This window comes from Triticum aestivum, chromosome 3A (assembly GCF_018294505.1).
Source record: "Triticum aestivum cultivar Chinese Spring chromosome 3A, IWGSC CS RefSeq v2.1, whole genome shotgun sequence".
Classification (NCBI taxonomy): domain Eukaryota; kingdom Viridiplantae; phylum Streptophyta; class Magnoliopsida; order Poales; family Poaceae; genus Triticum; species Triticum aestivum.
The window spans coordinates 144016343-144041113 of NC_057800.1; positions in this window are offsets into that span (position 1 = coordinate 144016343).

Below are 24771 nucleotides of genomic sequence, written 5' to 3' on the forward strand. Positions count from 1 at the left end.
GTAAGAGAAAATTTAAAAAATCGGCAGCCCCTGGTGCGGTTTAAGCCGCGTTTTGGGCGTGCCGTGATGGTGCCCCTCCCCCTGTACCCATGGTATTTTTAGAGCGTAGTTATGTGCGCGAAGTACTGATGTCGCATTTTTGCGAGGGCTAGGGTTGGGGCCGCATTGCTACGCCTGCTCGGAACGTGCCAGGCGGTCTTGTTGTGGGTTACTCCGGGCACGCTTGACGGTGTCCGGACGTTTAATGGCCGGACTATAGAACTGCCTGGAGAGGCTGCTTTGTACTTCCACTGCAAGGGCCACCATGTGCTCCTCTGTTCGGAGGGAGCGTTCGGTGTTTCCATTGACCGTAATTACTCCTCGAGGGCCTGGCATCTTGAGCTTAAGGTATGTGTAGTGCGGTACCGCATTGAACTTGGCAAATGCGGTTCGTCCGAGCAGTGCATGATAGCCACTGCGGAATGGGACTATGTTGAAGATCAACTCCTTGCTTCGGAAATTATCCGGAGATCCGAAGACCACTTCAAGTGTGACTGAGCCTGTACAGTTGGCCGCTACACCTGGTATTACGCCTTTAAAGGTCGTTTTGGTGGGCTTAATCCTTGAGGGATCTATGCCCATTTTCCGCACTGTATCCTGGTAAAGCAGGTTCAGGATGTTGTTGCCGTCCATAAGGACTCTAGTGAGATGAAATCCGTCAATAATTGGGTCTAGAACCAATGCGGCAAATCCGCCATGACGGATGCTAGTGGGATGGTCTCTCCGATCAAAGGTGATCGGGCAGGAGGACCATGGGTTGAACTTATGGGCGGCTGGCTCTACCGCGTATACGTCCCTTAACACGCGCTTTCGCTCCCTCTTGGGGATGTGGGTTGTGTATATCATGTTCACCGTCCGCACTTGTGGGGGAAAACCCTTCTGTCCATTGTTGTTCGGCGGCCGGGGCTCCTCGTCGTCATCGCTATGCAGCCCCTTGTCTTCATTTTCGGTGTTTAACTTGCCTACCTGCTTGAACACCCAACAATCCCTGTTGGTGTGTTGGCCGGCTTTTCGGGGGTGCCATGTATTTGGCACAAGCGGTCGAGTATTCGGTCCAAGCTGGACGGGCCCCTAGGATTCCTTTTGAATGGCCTTTTCCGCTGACCGGATTTAGAGCCTCTGAATCCGGCATTAACTGCCGTATCCTCAGCATTGTCGTCGTTAATGCGGCGCTTCTGCTTGTTGTGACGCGGCCTGCTGCTACTATCCCTGGTATCCGAATTACCAAGGTTCTTGGTCATATTGTTGCTACGAGCAAGCCAGCTGTCTTCTCCCGCGCAAAAGCGGGTCATGAGTGTCGCGAGTGCTGCCATGGATTTCGGCTTTTCCTGTCCTAGGTGCCGGGCAAGCCACTCGTCACGGATATTGTATTTGAAGGCTGCTAGGGCCTCTGCGTCCGCACAGTCAACTATTTGATTTTCCTTGTTAGGAACCGTGTCCAAAATTGCCTGGCCGATTCATCTGGCTGCTGAATTACGTGGCTTAGGTCATCGGCGTCTGGGGGTTGCACATAAGTGCCCTGGAAATTATCGAGAAATGCGGCTTCCAGGTGCTCCCAACAACTGATTGATCATGTTGGCAAGCTATTAAGCCAATGCCGAGCTGGTCCTTTAAGCTTGAGTGGGAGGTATTTGATGGCATGGAAATCATCGCCGCGGGCCATGTGGATATGAAGGAGATAATCCTCGATTCATACCGCAGGATCTGTTGTGCCATCATATGATTCGATGTTTATGGGTTTGAAACCCTCGGGGATTTGATGATCCATTATTTCGTCTGTGAAGCATAGTGGGTGTGCGGCGCCTCTGTACTAGGATATATCATGACGGAGCTCGAATGAGCTTTGTCTACTGTGTTCGGCCCTTCCGAATTTGTGGCCGGCGTGACGGTTACCGTCTCGAGCTGTAGGGCACCCACGCGATCCGTAGATCGATCTTGTTTTCCTTGCCTTGTCCTCCAACATATATCGTAAGTCCGGCGCATATTCCCATGCCTTGGTACGGGGTGCGGCTTGAGTGGAGGGCCGAGAGGCCTCTCTGTCGCGGCCACGAGGTGGCCGGTCAGCCGCATCAAGTGATTCCTCCTCTAATCGGGGCAGCAACCTGCGCTTTGGGTAGCTCTTGGAGGGGCGTTCGAGTTTATGCTCTTCGGCCGCAAGGACTTTAGTCCATCTATCAACTAGCAAATCTTGATCAGCTTTAAGCTATTGCTGTTTTTTTCTTGAGGCTTCTTGCCGTGGCCATAAGCCTGCGTTGAAAACGCTTTCGCTCGACAGGATCTTCCGGTACGATGAATTCGTCGTCGTCGAGGCTTGCCTCGTCTTTGGAGGGAGGCATATAACTGTCGTCCTCGACCTCCCTGTCTGCCACTCTCTCATGAAGGCTGGTTTCTCCATCCTCCTATGCAAAGTCTTGCTGGAGGGGGTTTTCTTCGGCACTTTCCGGAGTATTATTGTCTCCCGTGCTGGAATCACCGTGTTTTGGTGGGATTTTGAGTGGCGCCGCTGACGCCGATGCTTAGGTTGTTTCTTGGAGGGGTCATCCTTCGCTGTTCCATCGCCATCTCCCTCTTTTGGGGTGTCCACCATGTATATGTCATATGACGAGGTGGCTTTCCAGGGCCTAGTAGGTGCTGGTTCTTCATCATCTCCTTCATCGGCGTCCATACCGTCGATATCTTCGGAGTCGAAGTCGAGCATGTCGGTTAAGTCGTCGACAGTAGCTACAAAGTGGGTGGTGGGTGGGCTTTGAATTTCTTCATCGTCTGTACCCCAATCTTGCTGACCGTAGTCCGGCCAGGTCTCTCCTGATAAAGAGAAAGACTTCAGTGACTTCAGGATATCGCCGAAAGGCGAGTGCTGAAAGATGTCCGCGGCCATGAACTCCATGATTGGCGCCCAATCGGATTTGATTGGCAGGGGCGCAGAGGGTTCGGAGTCCGGAGAGGAGTCCGGCTCCTTGGAGTCACGAGTCTCCCAGAGTACGGGGCTGGTGTTTGGCTCAATCGCCGTTGGGATCGCAGCCCCCAAGGTGGCGTCCAACCACCCATCCTCGATCGGCGCAGTTGGCTCCGAATTAAAGGTCAAAGCTGATGCGGGTGCGGCCTCCAGGGCACTGTTAGGCGGCAGAGCTACATCATGCTCGTCGGGACAGTGCGGCGCGCTCGGCAGTGGCTTGAATCCGTTGAAGATCAAGTCCCCGCGGATGTCAGCCGTGTAGTTTAAACTTCCGAATCTGACCTGATGGCCAAGGGCGTAGCTTTTGATCTGCTCCAGATGGCCAAGTAAATTGGCCTGCAGTGCGAAGCCGCCAAAGAGAAAGATCTGTCCGGGGAGGAAGGTCTCACCCTGTACTGCATCGCTATTGATGATCGTAGGAGCCATCGAGCCTGACGGCGACAGCATAGAGGAATTCTCAATGAAAGCACCAACGTCGGTGTCAAAACCGGCGGATCTCGGGTAGGGGGTCCCGAACTGTGCATCTAGGCCGGATGGTAACAGGAGGCAAGGGTACCGAAGTTTTACCCAGGTTCGGGCCCTCTCGATGGAGGTAAAACCCTACGTCCTGCTTGATTAATATTGATGATATGGATAGTACAAGAGTAGATCTACCACGAGATCAGAGAGGCTAAACCCTAGAAGCTAGCCTATGGTATGATTGTTGTTGTCTATGTTGTCCTACGGACTAAAACCCTCCGGATTATATAGACACCAGAGAAGGTTAGGGTTACACAAAGTCGGTTACAATGGTAGGAGATCTGAATATCCGTATCGCCAAGCTTGCCTTCCACGCCATGGAAAGTCCCTTCCGGACACGGGACGAAGTCTTCAATCTTGTATCTTCATAGTCCAGGAGTCCGGCTGGAGGTATAGTCCGGCTATCCGAACACCCCCTAATCCAGGACTCCCTCAAATGCAGTGGTCAAGCATAATCCCAAGTTTGCAAAGGTCAACATGGTGAACGCAGCTCAGGCAGAGGACTCGTCAGAAGTGATCATGGGTAACTTTCTAGTTAACTCTACTCCTGCAAAAGTCCTTTTCGATACTGGTGCATCGCATTGTTTCATGTCAAGATCATTTGTTTCAAAGCATGACTTCGTTTCGGAAATGTTGGGTAAACCTATGGGAGTGGTTTCTCCGGTCAAGTCTATGAGGGCTACCACGATGGTCCCGGATGTTACTATCACGATGGGCGACTATAAGTTTCTATCTTCTCCAATGGTCCTTGGTGACTCGGATATTGATCTAATTCTCGGCATGGATTGGCTTTCTAAGCACAAGGCTCAGCTTGATTGTGCTGCCAGGCAGATTCAATTGACACATTCGTCTGAGGATGTAATCGTCTTTGCCACTCATGATGATACCATTCGACTGTTTTCTCTCAATGAGAAGGGTGAGTTGGATGCCATCTCTCAGATTCCAGTCGTTTGTGAATATCAAGACGTCTTTCCAGGAGAGCATCCAGGAATGCCTCCTCACCGGCCAGTTGAATTCGTCATCGATCTTGAGCCTGGCGCGGAACCTGTTTGCAAACGTCCTTACAAGCTTGGACCTGAAGAGTTGAAGGAGCTGAAGAAACAACTCGATATACAAGAGCGTATGGGTCTGATTCGACCAAGTTCTTCTCCATGGGGTTGTGGTGTTCTTTTTGTCAAGAAGAAGGATGGAACGGACCGACTTTGTGTCGACTACCGTCCATTGAACAAGAAGACCATAAAGAACAAGTACCCACTTCCCAACATCAACGAGCTTTTCGAACAACTCAAAGGTGCTCAAGTATTCTCCAAGCTTGACCTCCATATGGGTTATCATCAGATTCACATTCGTGAAGAAGATATCCCCAAGACAGCATCTAGGACAAGCTATGGTTCATATAAATACACTGTCATGTCTTTCGGCCTTGTCAACTCTCCTCCAACATTCTCTCGCATGATGCACTTCATCTTCAACCCCTACACAAATGACTTCGTTTTTGTCTATCTCGATGACATTTTGGTCTTTTCCAAGAACAAGGAGGATCATGCCAAACACTTGAGATTGGTGCTGGATAAACTCAGCGAACATCAGTTCTGTGCGAAGTTTTCAAAGTGTGAATTTTGGCTCGATGAGGTTCTCTACCTTGGGCATATCATCTCCGCCAATGGCATATCTGTTAATCCTTAGAAGGTGTCTGCAATTGTGAATTGGGAACCACCTCAGAATGTGAAGCAACTCCGCAACTTCCTTGGGCTCGCAAGCTATTGTCGAAGGTTCGTTGAGAATTTCTCAAAGATCGCGAAGCCTCTTTCCAACCTCCTCCAGAAGCATGTGAAGTATGTCTGGTCGCGTGAGTGTGACATCGCCTTCAACACCCTCAAAGAGAAGTTAGTCACAGCTCCAGTTCTGACTCCTCCTGCTGAATCCAAACCATTCGAGGTTTTCTATGATGCTTCCCTTCAAGGTCTCGGCGCTGTGTTAATGCAAGAGAAGAAAGTTGTGTCCTATACCTCTCGCCAGTTGAAGCCCAATGAAAAGAACTACCCCACTCATGACCTCGAGTTGGCGGCAGTTGTCCATGCTCTTTTAACATGGAGACATCTCTTGTTGGGAAGGAAAGTGGACATCTTCGCTGATCATAAGAGCCTCAAGTACATCTTCACTCAGCCAAACCTCAACCTTAGGCAGACTTGTTGGGTCGAGATGATTCAAGAGTATAATCCGAGTATTGAATATACTCCAGGCAAGGCCAATGTAATTGCTGACGCATTGAGCAGGAAGGCTTACTGCAACAGTCTGATTCTCAAGCCTTACCAACCAGAGCTTTGTGAAGCTTTCCGCAAACTCAATCTATAAGTTGTTCCTCAAGGACTTCTTGCCAACCTCCAAGTCTCTCCTACTTTGGAAGATCAGATTCGCGAGGCTCAACTTCTTGATGCTATGGTGAAGAAGGTGAAGATTGGGATTGCCAAGAGTCAACCCAAGTACAAGTGCTATCGCCTTGATGACAAGGATAATCTATTCTTCGAGGATCGCATTGTTGTGCCTAAAGGTGACCTTCGTAAAGTCATTATGAACGAGGCTCACAATTCACTCCTCTTTATCCATCCTGGAAGTACAAAGATGTACCATGACCTCAAGTAGTCGTATTGGTGGACTCGAATGAAGTGCGAGATTGCTCAGTTCGTGAATGAATGTGATGTCTGCAGAAGAGTGAAAGCGGAACACCAACGACCAGCTGGTCTCCTCCAACCTCTTGCCATTCCAGAATGGAAGTTTGACCATATTGAGATGGACTTCGTGACTGGATTTCCCAAGTCCAAGCGTGGCAATGATGCTATCTTTGTTGTCATCGACAAGCTCACTAAAGTGGCTCATTTTCTTCCTATCAAAGAATCTATCACAGCAGCTCAGTTGGCAGCGCTATATACCTCTAGGATTGTCTCTCTGCATGGCATTCTGCAGTTGATATCTTCAGATCATGGAAGCATCTTTACCTCTAAGTTCTGGGATTCCTTTCAGAAGGCCATGGGCACCAACATTCGTTTCAGCACAGCTTTTCATCCTCAAACTAGTGGCCAAGTCGAGCGAGTCAATCAAATTCTTGAAGATATGCTCAGGGCATGTGTCATTTCTTTCGGTATGAAGTGGGAAGATTGTCTTCCATATGCCGAGTTCTCCTACAACAACAGCTTCCAAGCGAGTTCGGGCAAGCCACATTCGAGATTCTCTATGGCAGAAAGTGTCGTACTCCTCTTAACTGGTCAGAGACTGGTGAATGCCAACTTCTTGGCAATGACTTGATCACAGAGGCTGAAGAAATGTGCAAAGTCATTCATGAAAATCCCAAAGCCGCGCAATCGCACTAGAAGAGTTACTATGATAGCAAGCATCGTGACTTGGCTTTCGAGATCGGAGACCATGTCTACCTCCGCGTCTCTCCAATGAAAGGTACTCGTCGCTTCGGTATCAAAGGGAAGCTTGCCCCTAGATACGTGGGTCCTTTCAAGATCATCAGCAAGAGAGGCGATCTCGCCTATCAACTTGAGCTTCCCTCCAACTTTGCAAATGTGCACGACGTGTTTCATGTCTCTCAACTCCGCAAGTGTTTCAAGACTCCTGACCGCACCATCAACTTCGAAGAGATTGATCTCCAGGAAGACCTGTCTTATCTTGAGCACCCCATTTCTATTCTTGAAGAAACTGAGCGTAAGACTCGCAACAAGTCTATCAAATTCCTCAAAGTCAAGTGGTCACATCATTCCGACCATGAAGCCACCTGGGAACGCGAGGATCACCTCCGTTCTGAGTACCCGGAGTTTTTCCAGTCCTAGATCTCGGGACGAGATCCTTTCGTAGTGGTGGAGTGTTGTAACGCCCCGTATGTAACTTGCCATATTTGTATTCCAACTCTTGCCATTTTCGGCACTAAGTTATGATATTTCCTCGTTGTTGGGTTTTGTCTTCGTTTTTCTTTTGTCCTTGTCATGCATCTCATATCATGTCATCATGTGCATCGCATTTTCATACGTGTTCATCTCATGCATTCGAACATTTTCCCCGTTGTCTGTTTTGCATTCCAGCACTCCTACGCCCTTCGGTGTCCTCTTTTACCTTTTTTTAGTGTGCGGGTGTTAAACGTTCTCGGATTGGACCGAGACTTGCCAAGCGGCCTTGGTATAGTACCGGTAGACCGCCTATCAAGTTTCGTGCCATTTGGACTTCGTTTGATATTCCAACAGTTAACCAAGGAACCGTAAAGGCCTCGTGTGTGTTGCAGCCCAACACCTCTCCAAAGTGGCCCAAAACCCAGCTAAACCCCTTCCATCTTCTCAGCCGTTCGATCACGATCGCGTGGCCGAAAACCGCACCTCATTTGGAGTCTCCTAGCTCCTTCTATGTATAAATAGGCATCTCCCCCAAAAATCTCGGATCAATCCACCCCTAACCCTAGCTTTTTCCCACATCGCCGCCGCCAGACGAAAATCACCACCGACGGACATGTCTGCCCGCTTCGCCCGGACCAACCGCGAGCCTCCATGTGGGCAAGCCGTGCCCACATCGCCGGCGGCCCGCCCGAGCCCGCGGGAGGCCCTCCCGGCCCGTTTCGCCATCGTCGCCCGCGAGAGAGCCTCCGCCCGAGCTCCCTTGCCTCGCCCCCCGGCGACCTCGCCGCCTCCGCACGCCAGCGACCCTCGCCACCGCGGTCTGCAGCTCCGACCGCCGCCTCGTCGCCCTGTCACCACCGGCCGCCGCCTCCACCGGATCCGGCGTCCCCTCAACTACGGCCTTCTTCCTCCTCCCCGGCAAGTCCCGGCCACCGTGACGCAACTCCGGCGAGCTCGCGCCGTCGATCCTCGAAATCCATGCCCGGTCTGGATCTGGCTACAGTAACCCTAGGGGTTGACCTAGTTTTCCCTAAGTTTGCATTATTTTTAGCTATCTTCATCGCATCATAACTTTGCACCCATAGCTCTGTTTTGGGCGTGTAGCATATCAAATTGTTCGTATGGATGTGCAATTCATTTCATTCCATTGCACCATGTTCATTTGAGTTTATCTTGATGCCCTACATGCTGTTGCGAGAGTGCTATGTAATGTTAGTTACTGTTTCTAAATAGATTATGGACATTTGTCTTTTTTGCCATGTTTAATGTGTGCCTCCTATGAACTTGAGCCCTACATGTGTTTTGGGCTATGCCATGCCATCTTTACAGGGGTGTATGCCATGTATTTTTGTGATCATTGTGGTGACTAGCACAAGCATGCAAATTAGCTCTCATGATGTTGCTGATTTCGGGGACTTAGAATTCTTCTAAGTCATTTCCCTGATGATATTTTTATGCCATGTATTCTTGTTGCTACAGAGTGATCCATGCCTCTTTTGAGCATGTTCAGTAAGGATGATTTTGAGATATTGTTATGTTATATCCATCCATGTCTTTGTTTGCAATTATGGAGTACCATAGCATGACTCAATCTTGCTCTACTTTTGCTATAAAATATTCCTGGCAGATTGTTTACGTGTTAATTAATTTTGCCGATGTTGTTGTAGTTGATAAATGCATGCTATGAGAGTGATCTTTTCATGGTTAGCTTATTGAACATGTCTTATTGCTGGGTGTATGCTTAGTTTGTCATGAAATGCCTTGTGGTGAGTGCATCGAGCTCGCAAACATGCCTACGTAACTCTGTTTTTGACATGCCCAGTTTTCTACTAAGTCTGAGTCTGTTAACGAAACTTGCTATGTTTACATGGGTGCCATTGTATTTTATAATCCCTTTTGGCTTATGGTTAGTGAGGAAATTTTGTTATATGCTTTGATTAATTTCATGCCATGCCTTTCTTTGCCATGATATGTTCCTGTAGCATGTTGTTATCTTGCTCTAAACACTGCTTCCTGATGTTAAATCCTGACATGTTATTTTCACCAAGTCTGTGAACCCGATATCTTTTGCAGTTTTGCAATCCTGTTTTGAACCTTCTATTGTGTGATTTAGCCATAGCTTAGTGATCATCGTTTGTCAAGCATCTTGAGTGGGTCACTGCCATGTGCTTTGTTGTTATGTTAGAGTGCAGTAGCTTATTTCTCTTGATGCATTTAGATGGCATCGTGCTGTTAATCGCAGCTTTGTACCATTATTGTTTTGCTTCCCATTTGCAAACCGTGCATCCGATTCCGTTGATCTTTATATCGATTTCGACCGAAATCATCTCATCTTTCCAGCGGCAGTCTTGGATTTCCAAGTTGAGGCCTGGTTCAATCTTTTCCTTCTGAAGCACGCATATGCATTGCATATTACATCCCGCATATTATGCCATGTTTCGCATCATGTTGTCTACGCATTGCACCGTGGTTGTTCGTGGTTCCCTTTGCTTGTGTCTTGCTTTGGGTAGAGCCGGGAGACGAGTACGTGATCGAGGAACCAGTTGAGTATGCTTACGAGGATCAAGCTTACGTCAACTCAGAGAACTTTGCAGGCAAGATAACTATACCCTCGAAATCACTTCTATCTTTGCTTGCTAGTTGCTCGCTCTATTGCTATGCCTTTGCCGCGATACCTACCACATGTTTTATCATGCCTCCCATATTGCCATGTCAAACCTCTAACCCACCTTGTCCTAGAAAACCGTTGTTTGGCTATGTTACCACTTTTCTCAGCCCCTCTTATAGCATTGCTAGTTGCAGGTGAAGATTGGAGTTTGTTCCTTGTTGGAACATGTTTATTGTTGGGATATCATTATTATATCTTGCTTACTTTAATGCATCTATATACTTGGTAAAGGGTAGAAGGCTCGGCCTTATGCCTGGTGTTTTGTTCCGCTCTTGCCGCCATAGTTTCTGTCATACCGGTGTTATGTTCCTTGATTTTGCGTTCCTTACGTGGTTGGGTCATACCGGTGATATGTGCAGCTCCTATCGGGATTTTTCGGCACAGCGGGTGGTCTTGCTAGACTTGTTTTACCATTGTCGAGATGTCTTGTAACCGGGATTCCGAGTCTGATCGGGTCTTCCTGGGAGAAGGAATATCCTTTGTTGACCATGAGAGCTTGTGATGGGCTAAGTTGGGACACCCCTGCAGGGATTTGAACTTTCGAAAGCCGTGCTCGCGGTTATGGGCAGATGGGAATTTGTTAATGTCCGGTTGTAGAAAACCTGAAACTTAACTTAATTAAAATGGATCAACAACGTGTGTAGCCGTGATGGTCTCTTTTCGGCGGAGTCCGGGAAGAGAACACGGTCTCGTGTTATGCTTGAACATAAGTAGTCTAGGATCACTTCTTGATCATAGATTCTCGAACGTGCTTGGCCTTCTCTTCTCGCTCTCATTTGCGTATGTTAGCCACCATATATGCTAGTGCTTGCTGCAGCTCCACCTCATACCTTTTCCCTACCCATAAGCTTAAATAGTCTTGATCGCGAGGGTGTGAGATTGTTGAGTCCCCGTGACTCATAGATTACTTCCAAAACCAGATGCAGGTGCCAATGATGCCATTCTAGGAGATACGACTGAGCTCAAGTGGGAGTTCGATGAGGACTCTGGGCGATACTACGTTTCCTTTCCAGACAATTAGTAGTGGAGCCCAGTTGGGGCGATCGGGGACATTATGCATTTGGGGTTGTCTTTATTTTGGTTCTGTAGTCGGACCTTGATTGTATTTGGATGATTGTAATGCTATTTATGTATTGTTTGAAGTGGCGATTGTAAGCCAACTATGTACCTCTTTCTTATTTAGTACATGGAATGTGTAAAGATTACCCCTCTTGCGACATGGCCTACATTGCGGTTATGCCTCTAAGTCGTGCTCCGACACGTGGGAGATATAGCCGCATCGTGGGTGTTACATCTTGCATGTGTTACAAGGTCTGAAGTTGGGTCAGACTCAATGCCCGACCACTGCAGAAGATAGAGAGAAAATGAAAGTCATTCCCTATGCCTCAGCGATAGGTTCTATCATGTATGCAATGTTGTGTACCAGACCTGATGCGTGCCTTGCTATTAGTTTAGCAGGGAGGTACCAAAGTAATCCAGGAGTGGATCACTGGACAACGGTCAAGAACATCCTGAAATACCTGAAAAGGACTGAGGATATGTTTCTCGTTTATGGAGGTGACAAAGAGCTCGTCGTATGTCGATGCGAGCTTTGACACTGATCCAGATGACTCTAAGTCACAAACCGGATACATATTTTTATTGAATGGTGGAGCTGCCAGTTGGTGTAGTTCTAAGAAGAGCGTCATGGCGGGATCTACATGTGAAGCGGAATACATAGCTGCTTTGAAAGCAGCAAATGAAGGAGTCTGGATGAAGGAGTTCATATTCGATCTAGGTGTAATACCTAGTGCATCAGGTCCAATGAAAATATTTTGTGACAATACTGGTGCAATTGCCTTGGCAAAGGAATCCAGATTTCACAAGAGAACCAATCACATCAGGAGACATAGAGATTTGCAAGATACATACGGACCTGAATGATGCATACCCATTGACTTAGCCTCTCTCACGAGCAAAACATGATCAGCACCAAGACTCCATGGGTGTTAGAATCATTACTGTGTAATCTAGATTATTGACTCTAGTGCAAGTGGGAGACTGAAGGAAATAGGCCCTAGAGGCAATAATAAAGTTGTTATTTATATTTCCTTATATCATGATAAATGTTTATTATTCATGCTAGAATTGTATTAAACGGAAAGTTAGTACATGTGTGAATACATAGACAAACAGAGTGTCCCTAGTATGCCTCTACTTGACTAGCTCGTTAATCAAATATGGTTAAGTTTCCTAGCCATGGACATGTGTTGTCATTTGATGAATGGGGTCACATCATTAGAGAATTATGTGATGGACTAGACCCATCCGATAGCTTAGCACTATGATCGTTTAGTTTATTGTTGTTGCTTTCTCCATGACTTATACATGTTCCTATGACTACGAGATTATGCAACTCACAAATACCGTAGGAACACTTTGTGTGCTATCAAATTTTACAACGTAACTGGGTGATTATAAAGATGCTCTACAGGTGTCTCCGATGGTGTTTGTTGAGTTGGCATAGGTCAAGATTAGAATTTGTCACTTCGTGTATCGGAGAGGTATCTCTGGGCCCTCTCGATAATGCACATCACTATGAGCCTTGCAAGCAATGTGACTAATGAGTTAGTCACGGGATGATGCATTACGGAACGAGTAAAGAGACTTTCCTGTGACGAGATTGAACTAGGTATGATGATACCGACGATCGAATCTCGGGCAAGTAACATACCGATGACAAAGGGAACAACATATGTTGTTATGTGTTTTGACCGATAAAGATCTTCGTAGAATATGTAGGAACCAATATGAGCATCCAGGTTTCGCTATTGGTTATTGACCAGAGATGAGTCTCGGTCATTTCTACATAGTTCTTGAACCCGTAGGGTCCGTGAGGGAGCCCTAGATTAGGGGGTCCTCGGACAGCCGGACTATTGGATTATGAAGATACAAGATTGAAGACTTCGTCCCGTGTCCGGGTGGGACTCTTCTTTGCGTGGAAGGCGAGCTTGGCAATTCGGATATGTAGATCTCCTCCCTTGTAACCGACTCTGTGTAACCCTAGTCCCCTCCTGTGTCTATATAAACCGGGGGGTTTAGTCCGTAGGACGACAACAATCATAATCATAGGCTAGCTTCTAGGGTTTAGCCTCTACGATCTCGTGGTAGATCAACTCTTGTAATACTCATATCATCAAGATCAATCAAGCAGGAAGTAGGGTATTACCTCCATTGAGAGGGCCCGAACCTGGGTAAACATTGTGTCCCCCGCCTCCTATTACCATCTGCCTTAGACGCACAGTTCGGGACCCCCTACCCGAGATCCACTGGTTTTGACACCGACATTGGTGCTTTCATTGAGAGTTCCACTGTGTCGCCACGATAAGGCTTGATGGCTCGTCTTGTTGTCAAGGACAACATTACCTCGGGGGGAGCCCTGGCTATAGGCTAAACTCTCCGACTAGGCGGCTTCGTCATGACCGCCCGTTCGGCCGTCGCGCCGACTATGACTTCTCAGGTCACCAAAAACAGCCTCCACGTCGGCTCGGGATTCGCCGAGCAGATGGATCCAGTAGAGCTCTGTTCCTTGAACGAGCTCTTGGATCACATCGCCGCCCTGGGAGTCGCAACGGACTATGATCGGATCGTGCTTAAACCCGACCAAAGGGAGATTAACTCTCTGTCGGTCACCCATCAGATAGCGGTGGTGGAGGAGAAATGTATTGAGGACAAACTATGTCCGAATTCCTGAGATCTTCGAGCCGGATACCCGTCCACGGGAGGACATGGCCCAAGCTTCGAACCTAGAATCAGACAGCGGGCCAGAACTATTGGGCAACATCCCGGAGTCTGAACTGCCAAGCTCAGAAACTCCTCCACCCCTGGGTGTCAGATCGGGTCAAGGTTTGGACCTAAAACTACCCACCCACCCGGACTCAAGTGATCTTTCCCACATTAGACAAGAGCCCCAAGAGACAGTACATCACTATTGGGCCAGATTCCTCCTTGTAATGAGCAAGGTCAAGGACTATCGCGAGGAAGACGCAATTTCATTCTTTTGCAAAAATTGCACAGACAAGGGAATCCTCAACGCCATAAGTCGCCATGACATAGCACACTTCGCTGACTTGGCAGCCATAGTACAGAAGTACTGTGCGATGGAAAGCGCCTGGAAAACCCAAATAAAATTCTAGGACCCTCCGGCTCTCACTAAACCCCCCATCCGAACTAAAAGGGTGTACTCTCGTAAGTCACCTGATCCAATTACAAAGAAACAAAAGCCCACTACAGGGCGTAGAACTGTATTGGAGGGATGGCTCAATGGGCCATGCAAAATTCACAGTACAGCGGATACCATGCCAACACACAGCCTTAGAGCATGTTGGATACTCTGGCAGGTGGCCAAGAGCGGCGAGGATATCCTCATCAACAATACAACAAAGCACCGTCCCGGGGAAAGTAACAATACAGTATTGATAGTCTTCGAGACCTTCGCCTCAAATAATAGGCGCAAGCGAACACTCCGCAGCCTTGCCGAAGTCTGCCACATTGCAGCAATAAATTCATGGAATGACACGGCCATAACCTTCAATGCCAGTGACGACCCCAATTCCGAACAGCCCGAGCACCAGCCGCTTTGGTCCTTAGTCCAATTGTGGACGGCTTCCGACTTACTAAAGTGCTCATGGATGGTGGCAGCAGATTAAACCTCATCTACAAGGAAACTCTTAGCAAAATGGAAATAGACAAGAGCCGCATTGAGCAAAGCAGCACGACCTTTAGAGGAATCATCCCTAGTCGGGAGGCACGATGTGCGGGAAAAATCACACTAGATGTGGTATTCGGCACGTGGAGAATTATAGGTCCGAAGAAATCACATTCCAAGTGGCCCCGTTCAGTAGCAGATACCACGCCCTTTTAGGGCGGGAGGCATTCACGATCTTCCAAGCTATACCCCATTACGGGTACATGAAGCTCAAAATGCCCGGGCCCAATGGAATCATCACTCTGGCTAGTGATCCGGACATAGCACTCCATGCAGAAAATAAAACCGCCGCACTAGCCCTCGAGGTGTTATCCGAAGCCCTTGCGGCCGAAGAACTAACTACGCTGCGCTCCATGGTGGACAGGGACGACGTGATACTCGACAAAAGTCCACCTCTTTTCAACTAGCGAACGAAATAGTCAAATTCCAGGTCCACCCAACGGACCCTACAAAAACAGCATCCATCGGGGCATAGCTGAACCCCACAACAGACGCCGCACTGCGGGAGTTCTTGCACGAGAATTGGGACATCTTCGACTGACTTCCTTCAGACATGCCAGGAATCCCACGCAGGCTGGCCGAGCATAGCCTTAACATTCTAAAGGGGTTCAAGCCGGTCAAGCAGACTCTTCGGCGTTTCTCTGAGCCTAAGCGACAAGCCATGGGAGAAGAGCTAGCCAAGTTACTCGAGGTCGGATTCATTAGAGAAATAAAACATCCGGACTGGCTAGCAAACCTGGTGATGGTACCAAAGAAGGACAAATCTTGGCGCCTATGTGTCGATTTCAAGGACCTTAACAAGGCTTGCCCCAAGGATCCCTTCCCCCTCTCCCACATCGATCAAATTATCGACACTACCACAGGACACGGCTCATTGTGCTTCCTCGACGCATACTCCGGATACCATCAAATTAAGATGGCGAAGCCCGATCAAGCCGCAACGGTATTCATCACTCCATACAGCCCCTTCTGTTTTAACACCATGCCTTTCAGGCTCAAAAATGCCGGTGCAACCTATCAACGCATGATTCAGACATTCCTGGAAACAAATCGGCAAAATAGTGGAGGCACACATAGACGATGTGGTCATTAAAACAAGACACGTCGAATCCTTAATAGACGACTTGAGGCTCACGTTCGACAATCTCCAAACATATGACATCAAGCTCAATCCGGAAAAATGCGTTTTCGGCGTGCCCACCGGAAAGCTCTTGGGCTTCATCGTCTCCAATAGAGGAATTGAAGCAAATCCGACTAAAATACGAGCTTTGTCACAGTTGGCTATCCCAACAGACCTCAAGCAAATCCAGAAATTAACTGGATGTGTGGCTGCCTTAAGCCGCTTTATCTCCCGATTAGGAGAAAAGGCACTACATCTTTATCGCCTTCTTCGACGCACCGAACACTTCGAGTGGACGGATGCGGCCACGGCCAGAATGAAAGAAATAAAAGCCGTATTGGCCACCAACCCAATCTTGGCCACGCTAAATGTCTGTGAACCAATGTTGTTATATATAGCGGCAACACACCAAGTTGTAAGCGCAGTGCTCATCGTCGAACGAGAGACGGGCGGACATAAGTTCCCGCTTCAAAAGCCGGTATACTACGTATCCACCATCCTCACTCCATGCAAATCACGGTACCCACATTATCAAAAGATAGCATACGCAGTCTTCATGGCATCCCGGAAACTACGACACTACTTTTAAGAGTGTTCAATTACGGTGGCCTCTGAAGTACCACTCAACGACATAATAAATAACTGCGATGCCACATGCCAGATTGCTAAATGGGCTATCGAGCTCCTCCCATTCGAGATAACATATAAACCACAGCGAGCCATTAAGTCGCAAGTACTGGATGATTTCATCGCCGAATGGACGGAAGCCGAACTCCCTAAAGAGTACGACGCGTACTCCAATTGGATCATGCACTTTGACGGCTCTAAGATGCTGGCTGGTCTGGGGGGCAGGCGTCGTCATGACATCCCCCGCCGGAGATACAGTCCAATACATACTCCAAATATTATACACAGACTCCAACAATGCAGCAGAATATGAGGCCCTGTTGCATGGTCTCCAGATATCAGTCTCCATGGGCATTCAACGCTTAGAGGTGCGGGGGGATTCAAACCTCGCAATATCTCAAATAAATGGGGACTTTGACGCCAAGGACCCAAAAATGGCGGCTTACCGCAACGCCGTCCTCAAAATGTCAGCTCGGTTTGAGGGCCTCGAATTCCACCATGTGGTCCGAGAAAACAATCAAGCGGCGGAAATCCTCGCCTGCATCGGTGCTAAGCGCGACCCTGTCCCACCTAATATCTTCTTGGAAAGGCCGTTTAAGCCATCCGTGGTGTGGGAAGGGGAGACCAGCAAAAATAGTCTGGATCCGGCCACAACACCAGACCCCGAACACTCTGACGTAATCGGAGGCTCTGCCACCGAAATAACACCTTTGGCCCACGTGATTATGGCTATCATCGCCACGTGGACAGAACCCTTCTTGGCTTACCTAACTAGGCAAGAACTCCCTGATGACCCAAACGAGGCACGTTGCATTGTGCGGCGGTCTAAAGCCTACAGGGTCCACGAGGGAGAGCTTTATAAGAAAAGCGCTACCGGAGTACTTCAAAGGTGCATCTCCGAAGAGGAAGGACGGCAACTTTTGGCAGAAATTCATGCTGGACTTGGTGGCCACCAAGCCGCAGCTCGGGCCCTTGTAAGAAACGCCTTCCGTACAGGTTTTTACTAGCCGACGGCCCGAGCAGACACACAGGACCTCGTTCAACGTTGCGTTGGTTGCCAGCTTTTTGCAAACCAAAGCCATATGCCACCTACCGCTCTCCAAACAATCCCCATTACTTGGCCCTTTGCGGTCTGGGGGCTTGATATGGTCGGACCCCTTAAAGGGGGAAGCCATAAGAAAAAATACCTATTGGTCATGGTGGATAATTCACCAAATGGATAGAAGCCAAACCAGTTAAAACGGCTGAGTCCGGACCAGTGATAAACTTCATATCCGGGGTTGTACACCGTTACGGCGTCCCCCACAGCATCATCACCGATAACGGTTCGAAATTTACAGCTGACAATGTAAAAACTTGTTGCAGCAACATGGCCATTAAGCTCGATTATGCCTCTGTCTATCACCCGCAAACTAGCGGTCAAGTCGAGCGAGCAAATGGTCTTATCATGAGCAGCATTAAACCCAGATTAGTGCGATCCTTGAAGGAATCAGATACGCACTGGGTGGAGGAGCTTGACTCTGTACTATGGGGAATGCGGACCACGCCGAATCGCACTACCGGATACACATCGTTCTTTATGGTGTACGGCGCAGAGGCGGTACTGCCCTGCGACATCATTCATGACTCACCTCGAGTGCGCATGTACGAAGAGAAAGAATCCAAGCTTGATCGGCAGGACAGTTTGGACGCCCTGGAGGAGGAGCGTGATGTGGCAAAAGCCTGCTCCGGATTCTATCAGCAGCAGGCACGGTGGTATCAAAGAAGAGAAGTACGAGCCAAAACTTATAACGTTGGCGAACTCATTCTACGCCTACCGGAGAAGAAAAAGAACAAGCTCAAGCCCAAATGGGAAGGCCCCTTCATTATTGACAAAGTTCTGACCGGTGGAGCGTACCGTCTGCGAGATGCATCGGACAATTGACTCGAGCCAAACCCATGGAACGCAACCAGACACCGAAGATTCTACGCCTAGTGCCGGACTCTGTGTTCGTCTCCTTACCTCCATCAATTTTTTATATATCTGTTATCTGTCTTTTCTTTCTTTTTTTCTTCCCTTTTTCTTCATGGACTTAAAAGGTTAAAATGTGTCTTGACTACACAATCTTGACACGCTAGGCATGCTCATTATACCTGGGGGCTTCCTATATAGAAGCTTAATATAACTATGTTTCGGGCACTATGCCCCCCGCACATGTGTTACTTTTCCAGATGTACCTTTTTCTTCGCCGTTATATGCATCGATATGACTTAAGTTTTGGCCAAGCTGGGTTGCCTGGCTCTTGTGTTTATGCCCTACGTTCCCATTAATTCGGCTAGGGCATAAGGGGAGCACCTCTGCGATTGTTACTGTCGGGTCAGCCGGATGTGTACCTCAGACTGGGTGAAGCTGAAAACTAGCGTTCTTAAGGGAATATTCGGTCGGTGAAAAAAAGATGACTTTTATTTATTGTAATACATGCCCCCAGATGTTTATATCCTGCGTCTCTTTTCGCAGTTTGGACATGCACATTAATGCATGCGTACCCAGGGAAAGGAACCCTTAACGGAACTATTCTCCCTGGAAGATGTTTCTTACTATCCATGTAATATAACATAGCTAGTTGGGTACTTATGACCCCTACGCCTGGTTTCCACGCATACCCCGGTTTTTACATAACTGAGTAGGTATTCGGATACACTCCGGACTGTCGGGTCCGGAGGTCGAAGTGAAAAGGTCCGCCATGACAAATGATTTACAATCCGGCTAGGGATAATATATGTCACTTGAAGTACACAGTCACTTAGACTGACTAAATTCTTCTTCTATATCATCCAACAGGCTGTCTAGCCTACAATCTTGTTGGGAATACTTTGCGGCTAATTTCACCTGGTCATACACCAAACTGACAGGGATCTCTTTCCCATCAAACCCCACAGGTCCGACCTCGGCCATGTGGTTCGGGTCAGCCTTGGTATATCGCGTCTTCACCATGGCCCAGGCTTCCCTTGCACCTTGTCGGCAGGCTGATATCTTCCATAATCAGAAGCGCCACTGCGCTCCCTTGAGCATCTCTACAAGCTCCCACATGCCTCCTGGCAGGGAGGCGGATGGCCACAAGGCTTGGGCAATGCCCTGCATCACCTGCCAAACTTGTTCGTGCAGTTGTGAGAGCTCTAGCAGAAGATCATCCGCAGACTCGGGCATCTCCTCTACGGGATGACCCGTCAGCATACCTACAGATATAACTCTGTTAGCCGGTTTCTTCGCCGAACTCTATAAAAGTTCGTTCAAGCACTTACTAAAAATGCCGCGTTGAAGCCTCTTATTCTCCTTTACGGAGTTAGCAAGCTAGGCCCGAACATCTTTTAGTTCAAAGCCCAGTCGGGTATTGGCATCTTGGAGATCGTTTTTCTCCCGCCTAACCTGCGTAAGCACGCGCTCGCCAGCCTTTAGCTGTCGTTGAGCATGTTGCTCATTCCCTCGCACGACCTCCGGATTCACTCCGGGATCATCTGCAAAATCTATTGTTAGATTTGCATGCAAGCCGAATACTAACTGGTACATGTCATTCTTTTAGATAGAAACAAGTGTTACCAGATGGGGCCTTCTCGAACTCCTTCATTGCGGAAACTGTGGCCCGTAGCTGGGCTTTGCACTCCTCCAGCTCTTGAGATAACTGGGTATTCTTCTCCGTAAGAACCTATGCAAACAATGATCCTTAAATCAGTTGTGCCAACTGTTTCAAGTCTTAGGGGCTACTGATATACATAATTATTATATTTTCTTACCCATATATCCTTTACATACTGGTCCGAGGCTCGGGCAAGACCATTTTGAGCAGCTCAGATGTATGTGTCTCCTGAGTTGAAGGCATCGAATGCCTCCTGAAGAAACAAGCATCGCGGAGTACGGCCCGGCGACGCATGTGATTCATGGCACTCTTCACTTCGGAATTCGTAGCGGACAGCCTATCTGCATCCTCTGTAGGAGGAACATCCGGTGTTGGCCCCATGTTAGCGTCTGCCTCTAAGTCCGGCTCTGGAGCCCGGCTGGTGGACGCTTGGCCAGCACGCTCTCCGGATATGGTCTGGCGAGCGTTTTTCCTGCCAGGAACCATGGACATTATTATATTTTAAAAGATGACAACCACGGAGAGGGGTTCTTTTTCATACCTCTGCGACGGCGTCTCAGTCCTGACTGCCTTCCTTTTAAGCCTACCCGGCTTCGCTGCCCCTCGTTGGTGAGTCACTACCGGTTCGACATGGCGTCCCGAGGGCCTTCCCTATAAGAAACCATATGTGTGCGGTAGGTGAAGTGCGAAAAAAAGGGATCCTTCTCGTAAGTTGGGACTCCGGTTTTACTTACATGCGATGCAGGGAGCAGTCCAAGATAATCAGCTATGATGGCCACCAAGGCACCGTCGTAGCTTAACTGATAGAATGTCATGTCGATGAGCTCCACAAATGTGTCTGGATCTTCTTCGAGTCCAAGGTCGAGGGCCCGGTCAGGGTCCTCTGGTTATGGAGACGGGCTATGGACCTCCCTCATAGCTTTTCGAAGTTCCTACTATGAAATAGCAAGGTAAATACTTATGGCGAAGAACGCGGGAAGGTCTGGAATAGAAAGTAGCAGCTCATCCAGTTTGGGGGGTTGTACATGGAGAATCCATTCCGTGGCTTAATGCGGATGAACTCCTTTTCCTCACCTTTATATAAATTGGACAATATTTTCACTAGAGCAGCGACGGAGTCCGGTCCCTTACGACCACAGCGGGTGGCATCATCTTCTCCATTAAAGTGCCACATGGGTTGTCCCCGATATTGAAGTGGCTGCACCCCCCGCATTATACATATTGACATAACCTCGATTATTGTCAATCCTAATTTGGCCAGCGTTTTTATCCGGCCCATCAGGTAAAGGAACTCTCTGTTATCTTCCTCCTAGGGGCTCCGAGGGTGCCAGGTGCGGTGTTACTTCAAAGGGGCATTATTGAACTCGGGAAGGCCCATCCGAATAGGGTCCGGAAGGGGGACGTCCTCCATATAAAACCACACCGAAGGCCAGTCTTCAGATGTCTTCTTCGGAGTACCGGACAGGTATCCAGTCCCGGTGATGCGCCATATCTCGGCTCTGCCCACTTGATATATTGACCCCTCCTGTGTACGGGGTACGAGGCAGAATAGCCTCTTCCATAGCTCGAAATGAGCTTCGCAGCCCAAAAACAGCTTGCAAAGGGCGACATAGCCAGCGATGTGTAATATGGAGGCGGGAGTAAAGTTACGCAGCTGGAGGCCGTAGAACTCCAGGAGCCCGTGGAGGAACAGATGGATAGGAAATCCAAGCCCCCTTAATAAGTAAGGGACAAGGCATACCCGCTCCCCCATGGATGGGTTGGGAAAGCTCTCCGCTTGCTCCCTGCCGTTGTAAGTGGCAAGTCCGGCTCGAACGGGGACCATATACGCTGGAGGGAGAAACCCCTTGGTATGTAACTCTACTAATTGGTTGTGGGGGACGGAACACTTCTTCCAATTGCTTGTCTTAGGGCTACGGGAGCGAGAAGGGGAGCTGCGATGGCCGGCCATGATGGGATGGACTTTTCCGGGCGCGCTCCGATGGATACTCGCTGTGGGAGGATGGTGTGATCTAGATCTAAGGATCCCCATCTCTTTAAATAGACGATTTACTCACATGGTTAGGGTGGCAAGTGTAAAAATGCCCCGACTTCTCGCATTCGCTCAACACGTGGAGGATAGCCATTATTAGGCGCAGAAGCCAAGGAGTGCAACATTCATGGGAAGCCGAACACTACTCGACAGGTATTCGGAATTTGGAGAAGAACTCGCCTTGCAATGCCGAAGACAATCTACGCGCCGGACTCATCGTCATTGAAGCCTGGTTCAGGGGCTACTGAGGGAGTCCTGGATTAGGGGGTCCTCGGACAGCCGGACTATATCCTTTGGCCGGACTATTGGATTATAAAGATACAAGATTGAAGACTTCGTCACGTGTCCATGTGGGACTCTTCTTTGCGTGGAAGGCAAGATTGGCAATTCAGATATGTAGATCTCCTCCCTTGTAACCGACTCTGTGTAACCCTAGCCCCCTCCGGTGTCTATATAAATCGGAGTGTTTAGTCCGTAGGACGACAACAATCATAATCATAGGTTGGCTTCTAGGGTTTAGCCTCTACGATCTCGTGGTGGATCAACTCTTGTAATACTCATATCATGAAGATCAATCATGCAGGAAGTAGGGTATTACCTCCATCGAGAGGGCCCGAACCTGGGTAAACATTGTGTCCCCCGCCTCCTATTACCATCCGCCTTAGACGCACAGTTCGGGACCCCCTACCCGAGATCCGCCGGTTTTGACACCGACAGTCCGCACGCTTATCGTTCGATGATGATATGTATTATGAGTTATGTGATTTGATGTACCGAAGGTTGTTCGGAGTCCCGGATGTGATCATGGACATGACAAGGAGTCTTGAAATGGTCGAGAGATAAAGCTTCATATATTGTAAGGCTACATTCGGACACCAGAATGGTTCGGGTCGTTTCGGAGTACTGGGAGTTACCGGAACACCCCCGAGAAGTTATTGGGACTCATGGGCCTAATGGTGGAAGAGAGGAGGCAGGCCAAGGTGTGGCCCGCACCGCCCTCCTAGCCCAAACCGAATTGGACTAGGGCTAGGGGGCCCCATTCCTTCTCTTCTTCCTCTCCTTCCTTCTTCTCTTACTTGGACTAGGAAAGGGGGAAACCTACTCCTACTAGGAGTAGGAATCCCCCCTTGGGCGCGCCCCTTGAGGCCGGCCCTCCTCCTCCTCCCCTCCTTTATATACGGGGGAGGGGGCACCCCATAGACATACAAGTTAATCTTTAGCCGTGGGCGGTGCCCCCCTCCATAGTTTTCCACCTCGATCATATTGTCATAGTGCTTAGGCAAAGCCCTGCGTCGGTAACTTCATCATCTGGATCAAGAGTACGAGGGGCGTCACTGCGCTGAACATGTGCATATCACGGAGTTGCCATGCATATGGTACTTGATCGGCTGGATCATGAAGATGTTTGACTACATCAACCGCGTTACTTAACGCTTTCACTTTCGGTCTACGAGGGTACGTAGACACACTCTCCCCTCTCATTGCTATGCATCTCCTAGATAGATCTTGCGTGATCGTAGGAAATTTTTGGAAATACTGCGTTCCCCAACATAACATTCTTCCTATGGATAGGGATTTTATAAGCAAACAAATTATTATAGCAAGCAAAAACTACCATATGCAAGGAAGAAGAAGGAAACAATAGCAATCTCAACATAACGAGAGGTGATTTAGTAACATGAAAAATTTCTACAACCATATTTTCCTCTCTCATAATAATTACATGTAGGATCATAATCAAACTCAATGACATAACTATCACATAAAATATTCTCAACATGATCCGCATGCATGCAAAGTTGACACTTTACCAAAATAGTGGGATTATCATCAAATAAAGTCATGACCTCTCCAAACCCACTTTTATCAAAAACTTCGTAAGATTGAACATTATCAAAATATGTGGGATCTAAAGTTGCACTCTTCCAAACCCACTTTCAATATTATTGCAAATATTATTATCAATCTCATATTTATCATGGGGCTTAAATAAATTTTCAATATTATAAGAATAATCACCCCAATCATGATCATTGCAACAAGTAGTGGACATAGAAAAACTAGCATCCCCAAGCTTAGGGTTTTGCATATCATTAACACAATTGACATTAATAGAATTTATAATAACATCACTTCAATCATTCTTTTCATTCAAGGAGCTATCGTGAATCACTTTATAATTTTCTTCTTTCAACACTTCATCACAATTTCTAGATTCGCGAATTTCAAGCAAAACCTCATAAAGATAATCTTGTGCACTCAACTCATTAGTAATTGGTTCATCATAATTGTATCTTTTAAAAAGATTAGCAGGTGGATGAGGATCCATAAACTCTTTGCTTATGATTTTCAATAAACACACGATTATACCAAGCAAGCGAGCAAATAAACCAAGTAAGACATAAGGGCAACGAAGAGACGAACGAAAGAGGGGCGAAGAAAAGGCGAATCTTTTTAAAAATCATTTTAGAAGTGGGGGAGAGGAAAATGAGAGGCGAATGGCAAATAATGTAATGCGAGGGATGAGAGTTTATGTTGGGTACTTGGTATGTCTCGGCTTGG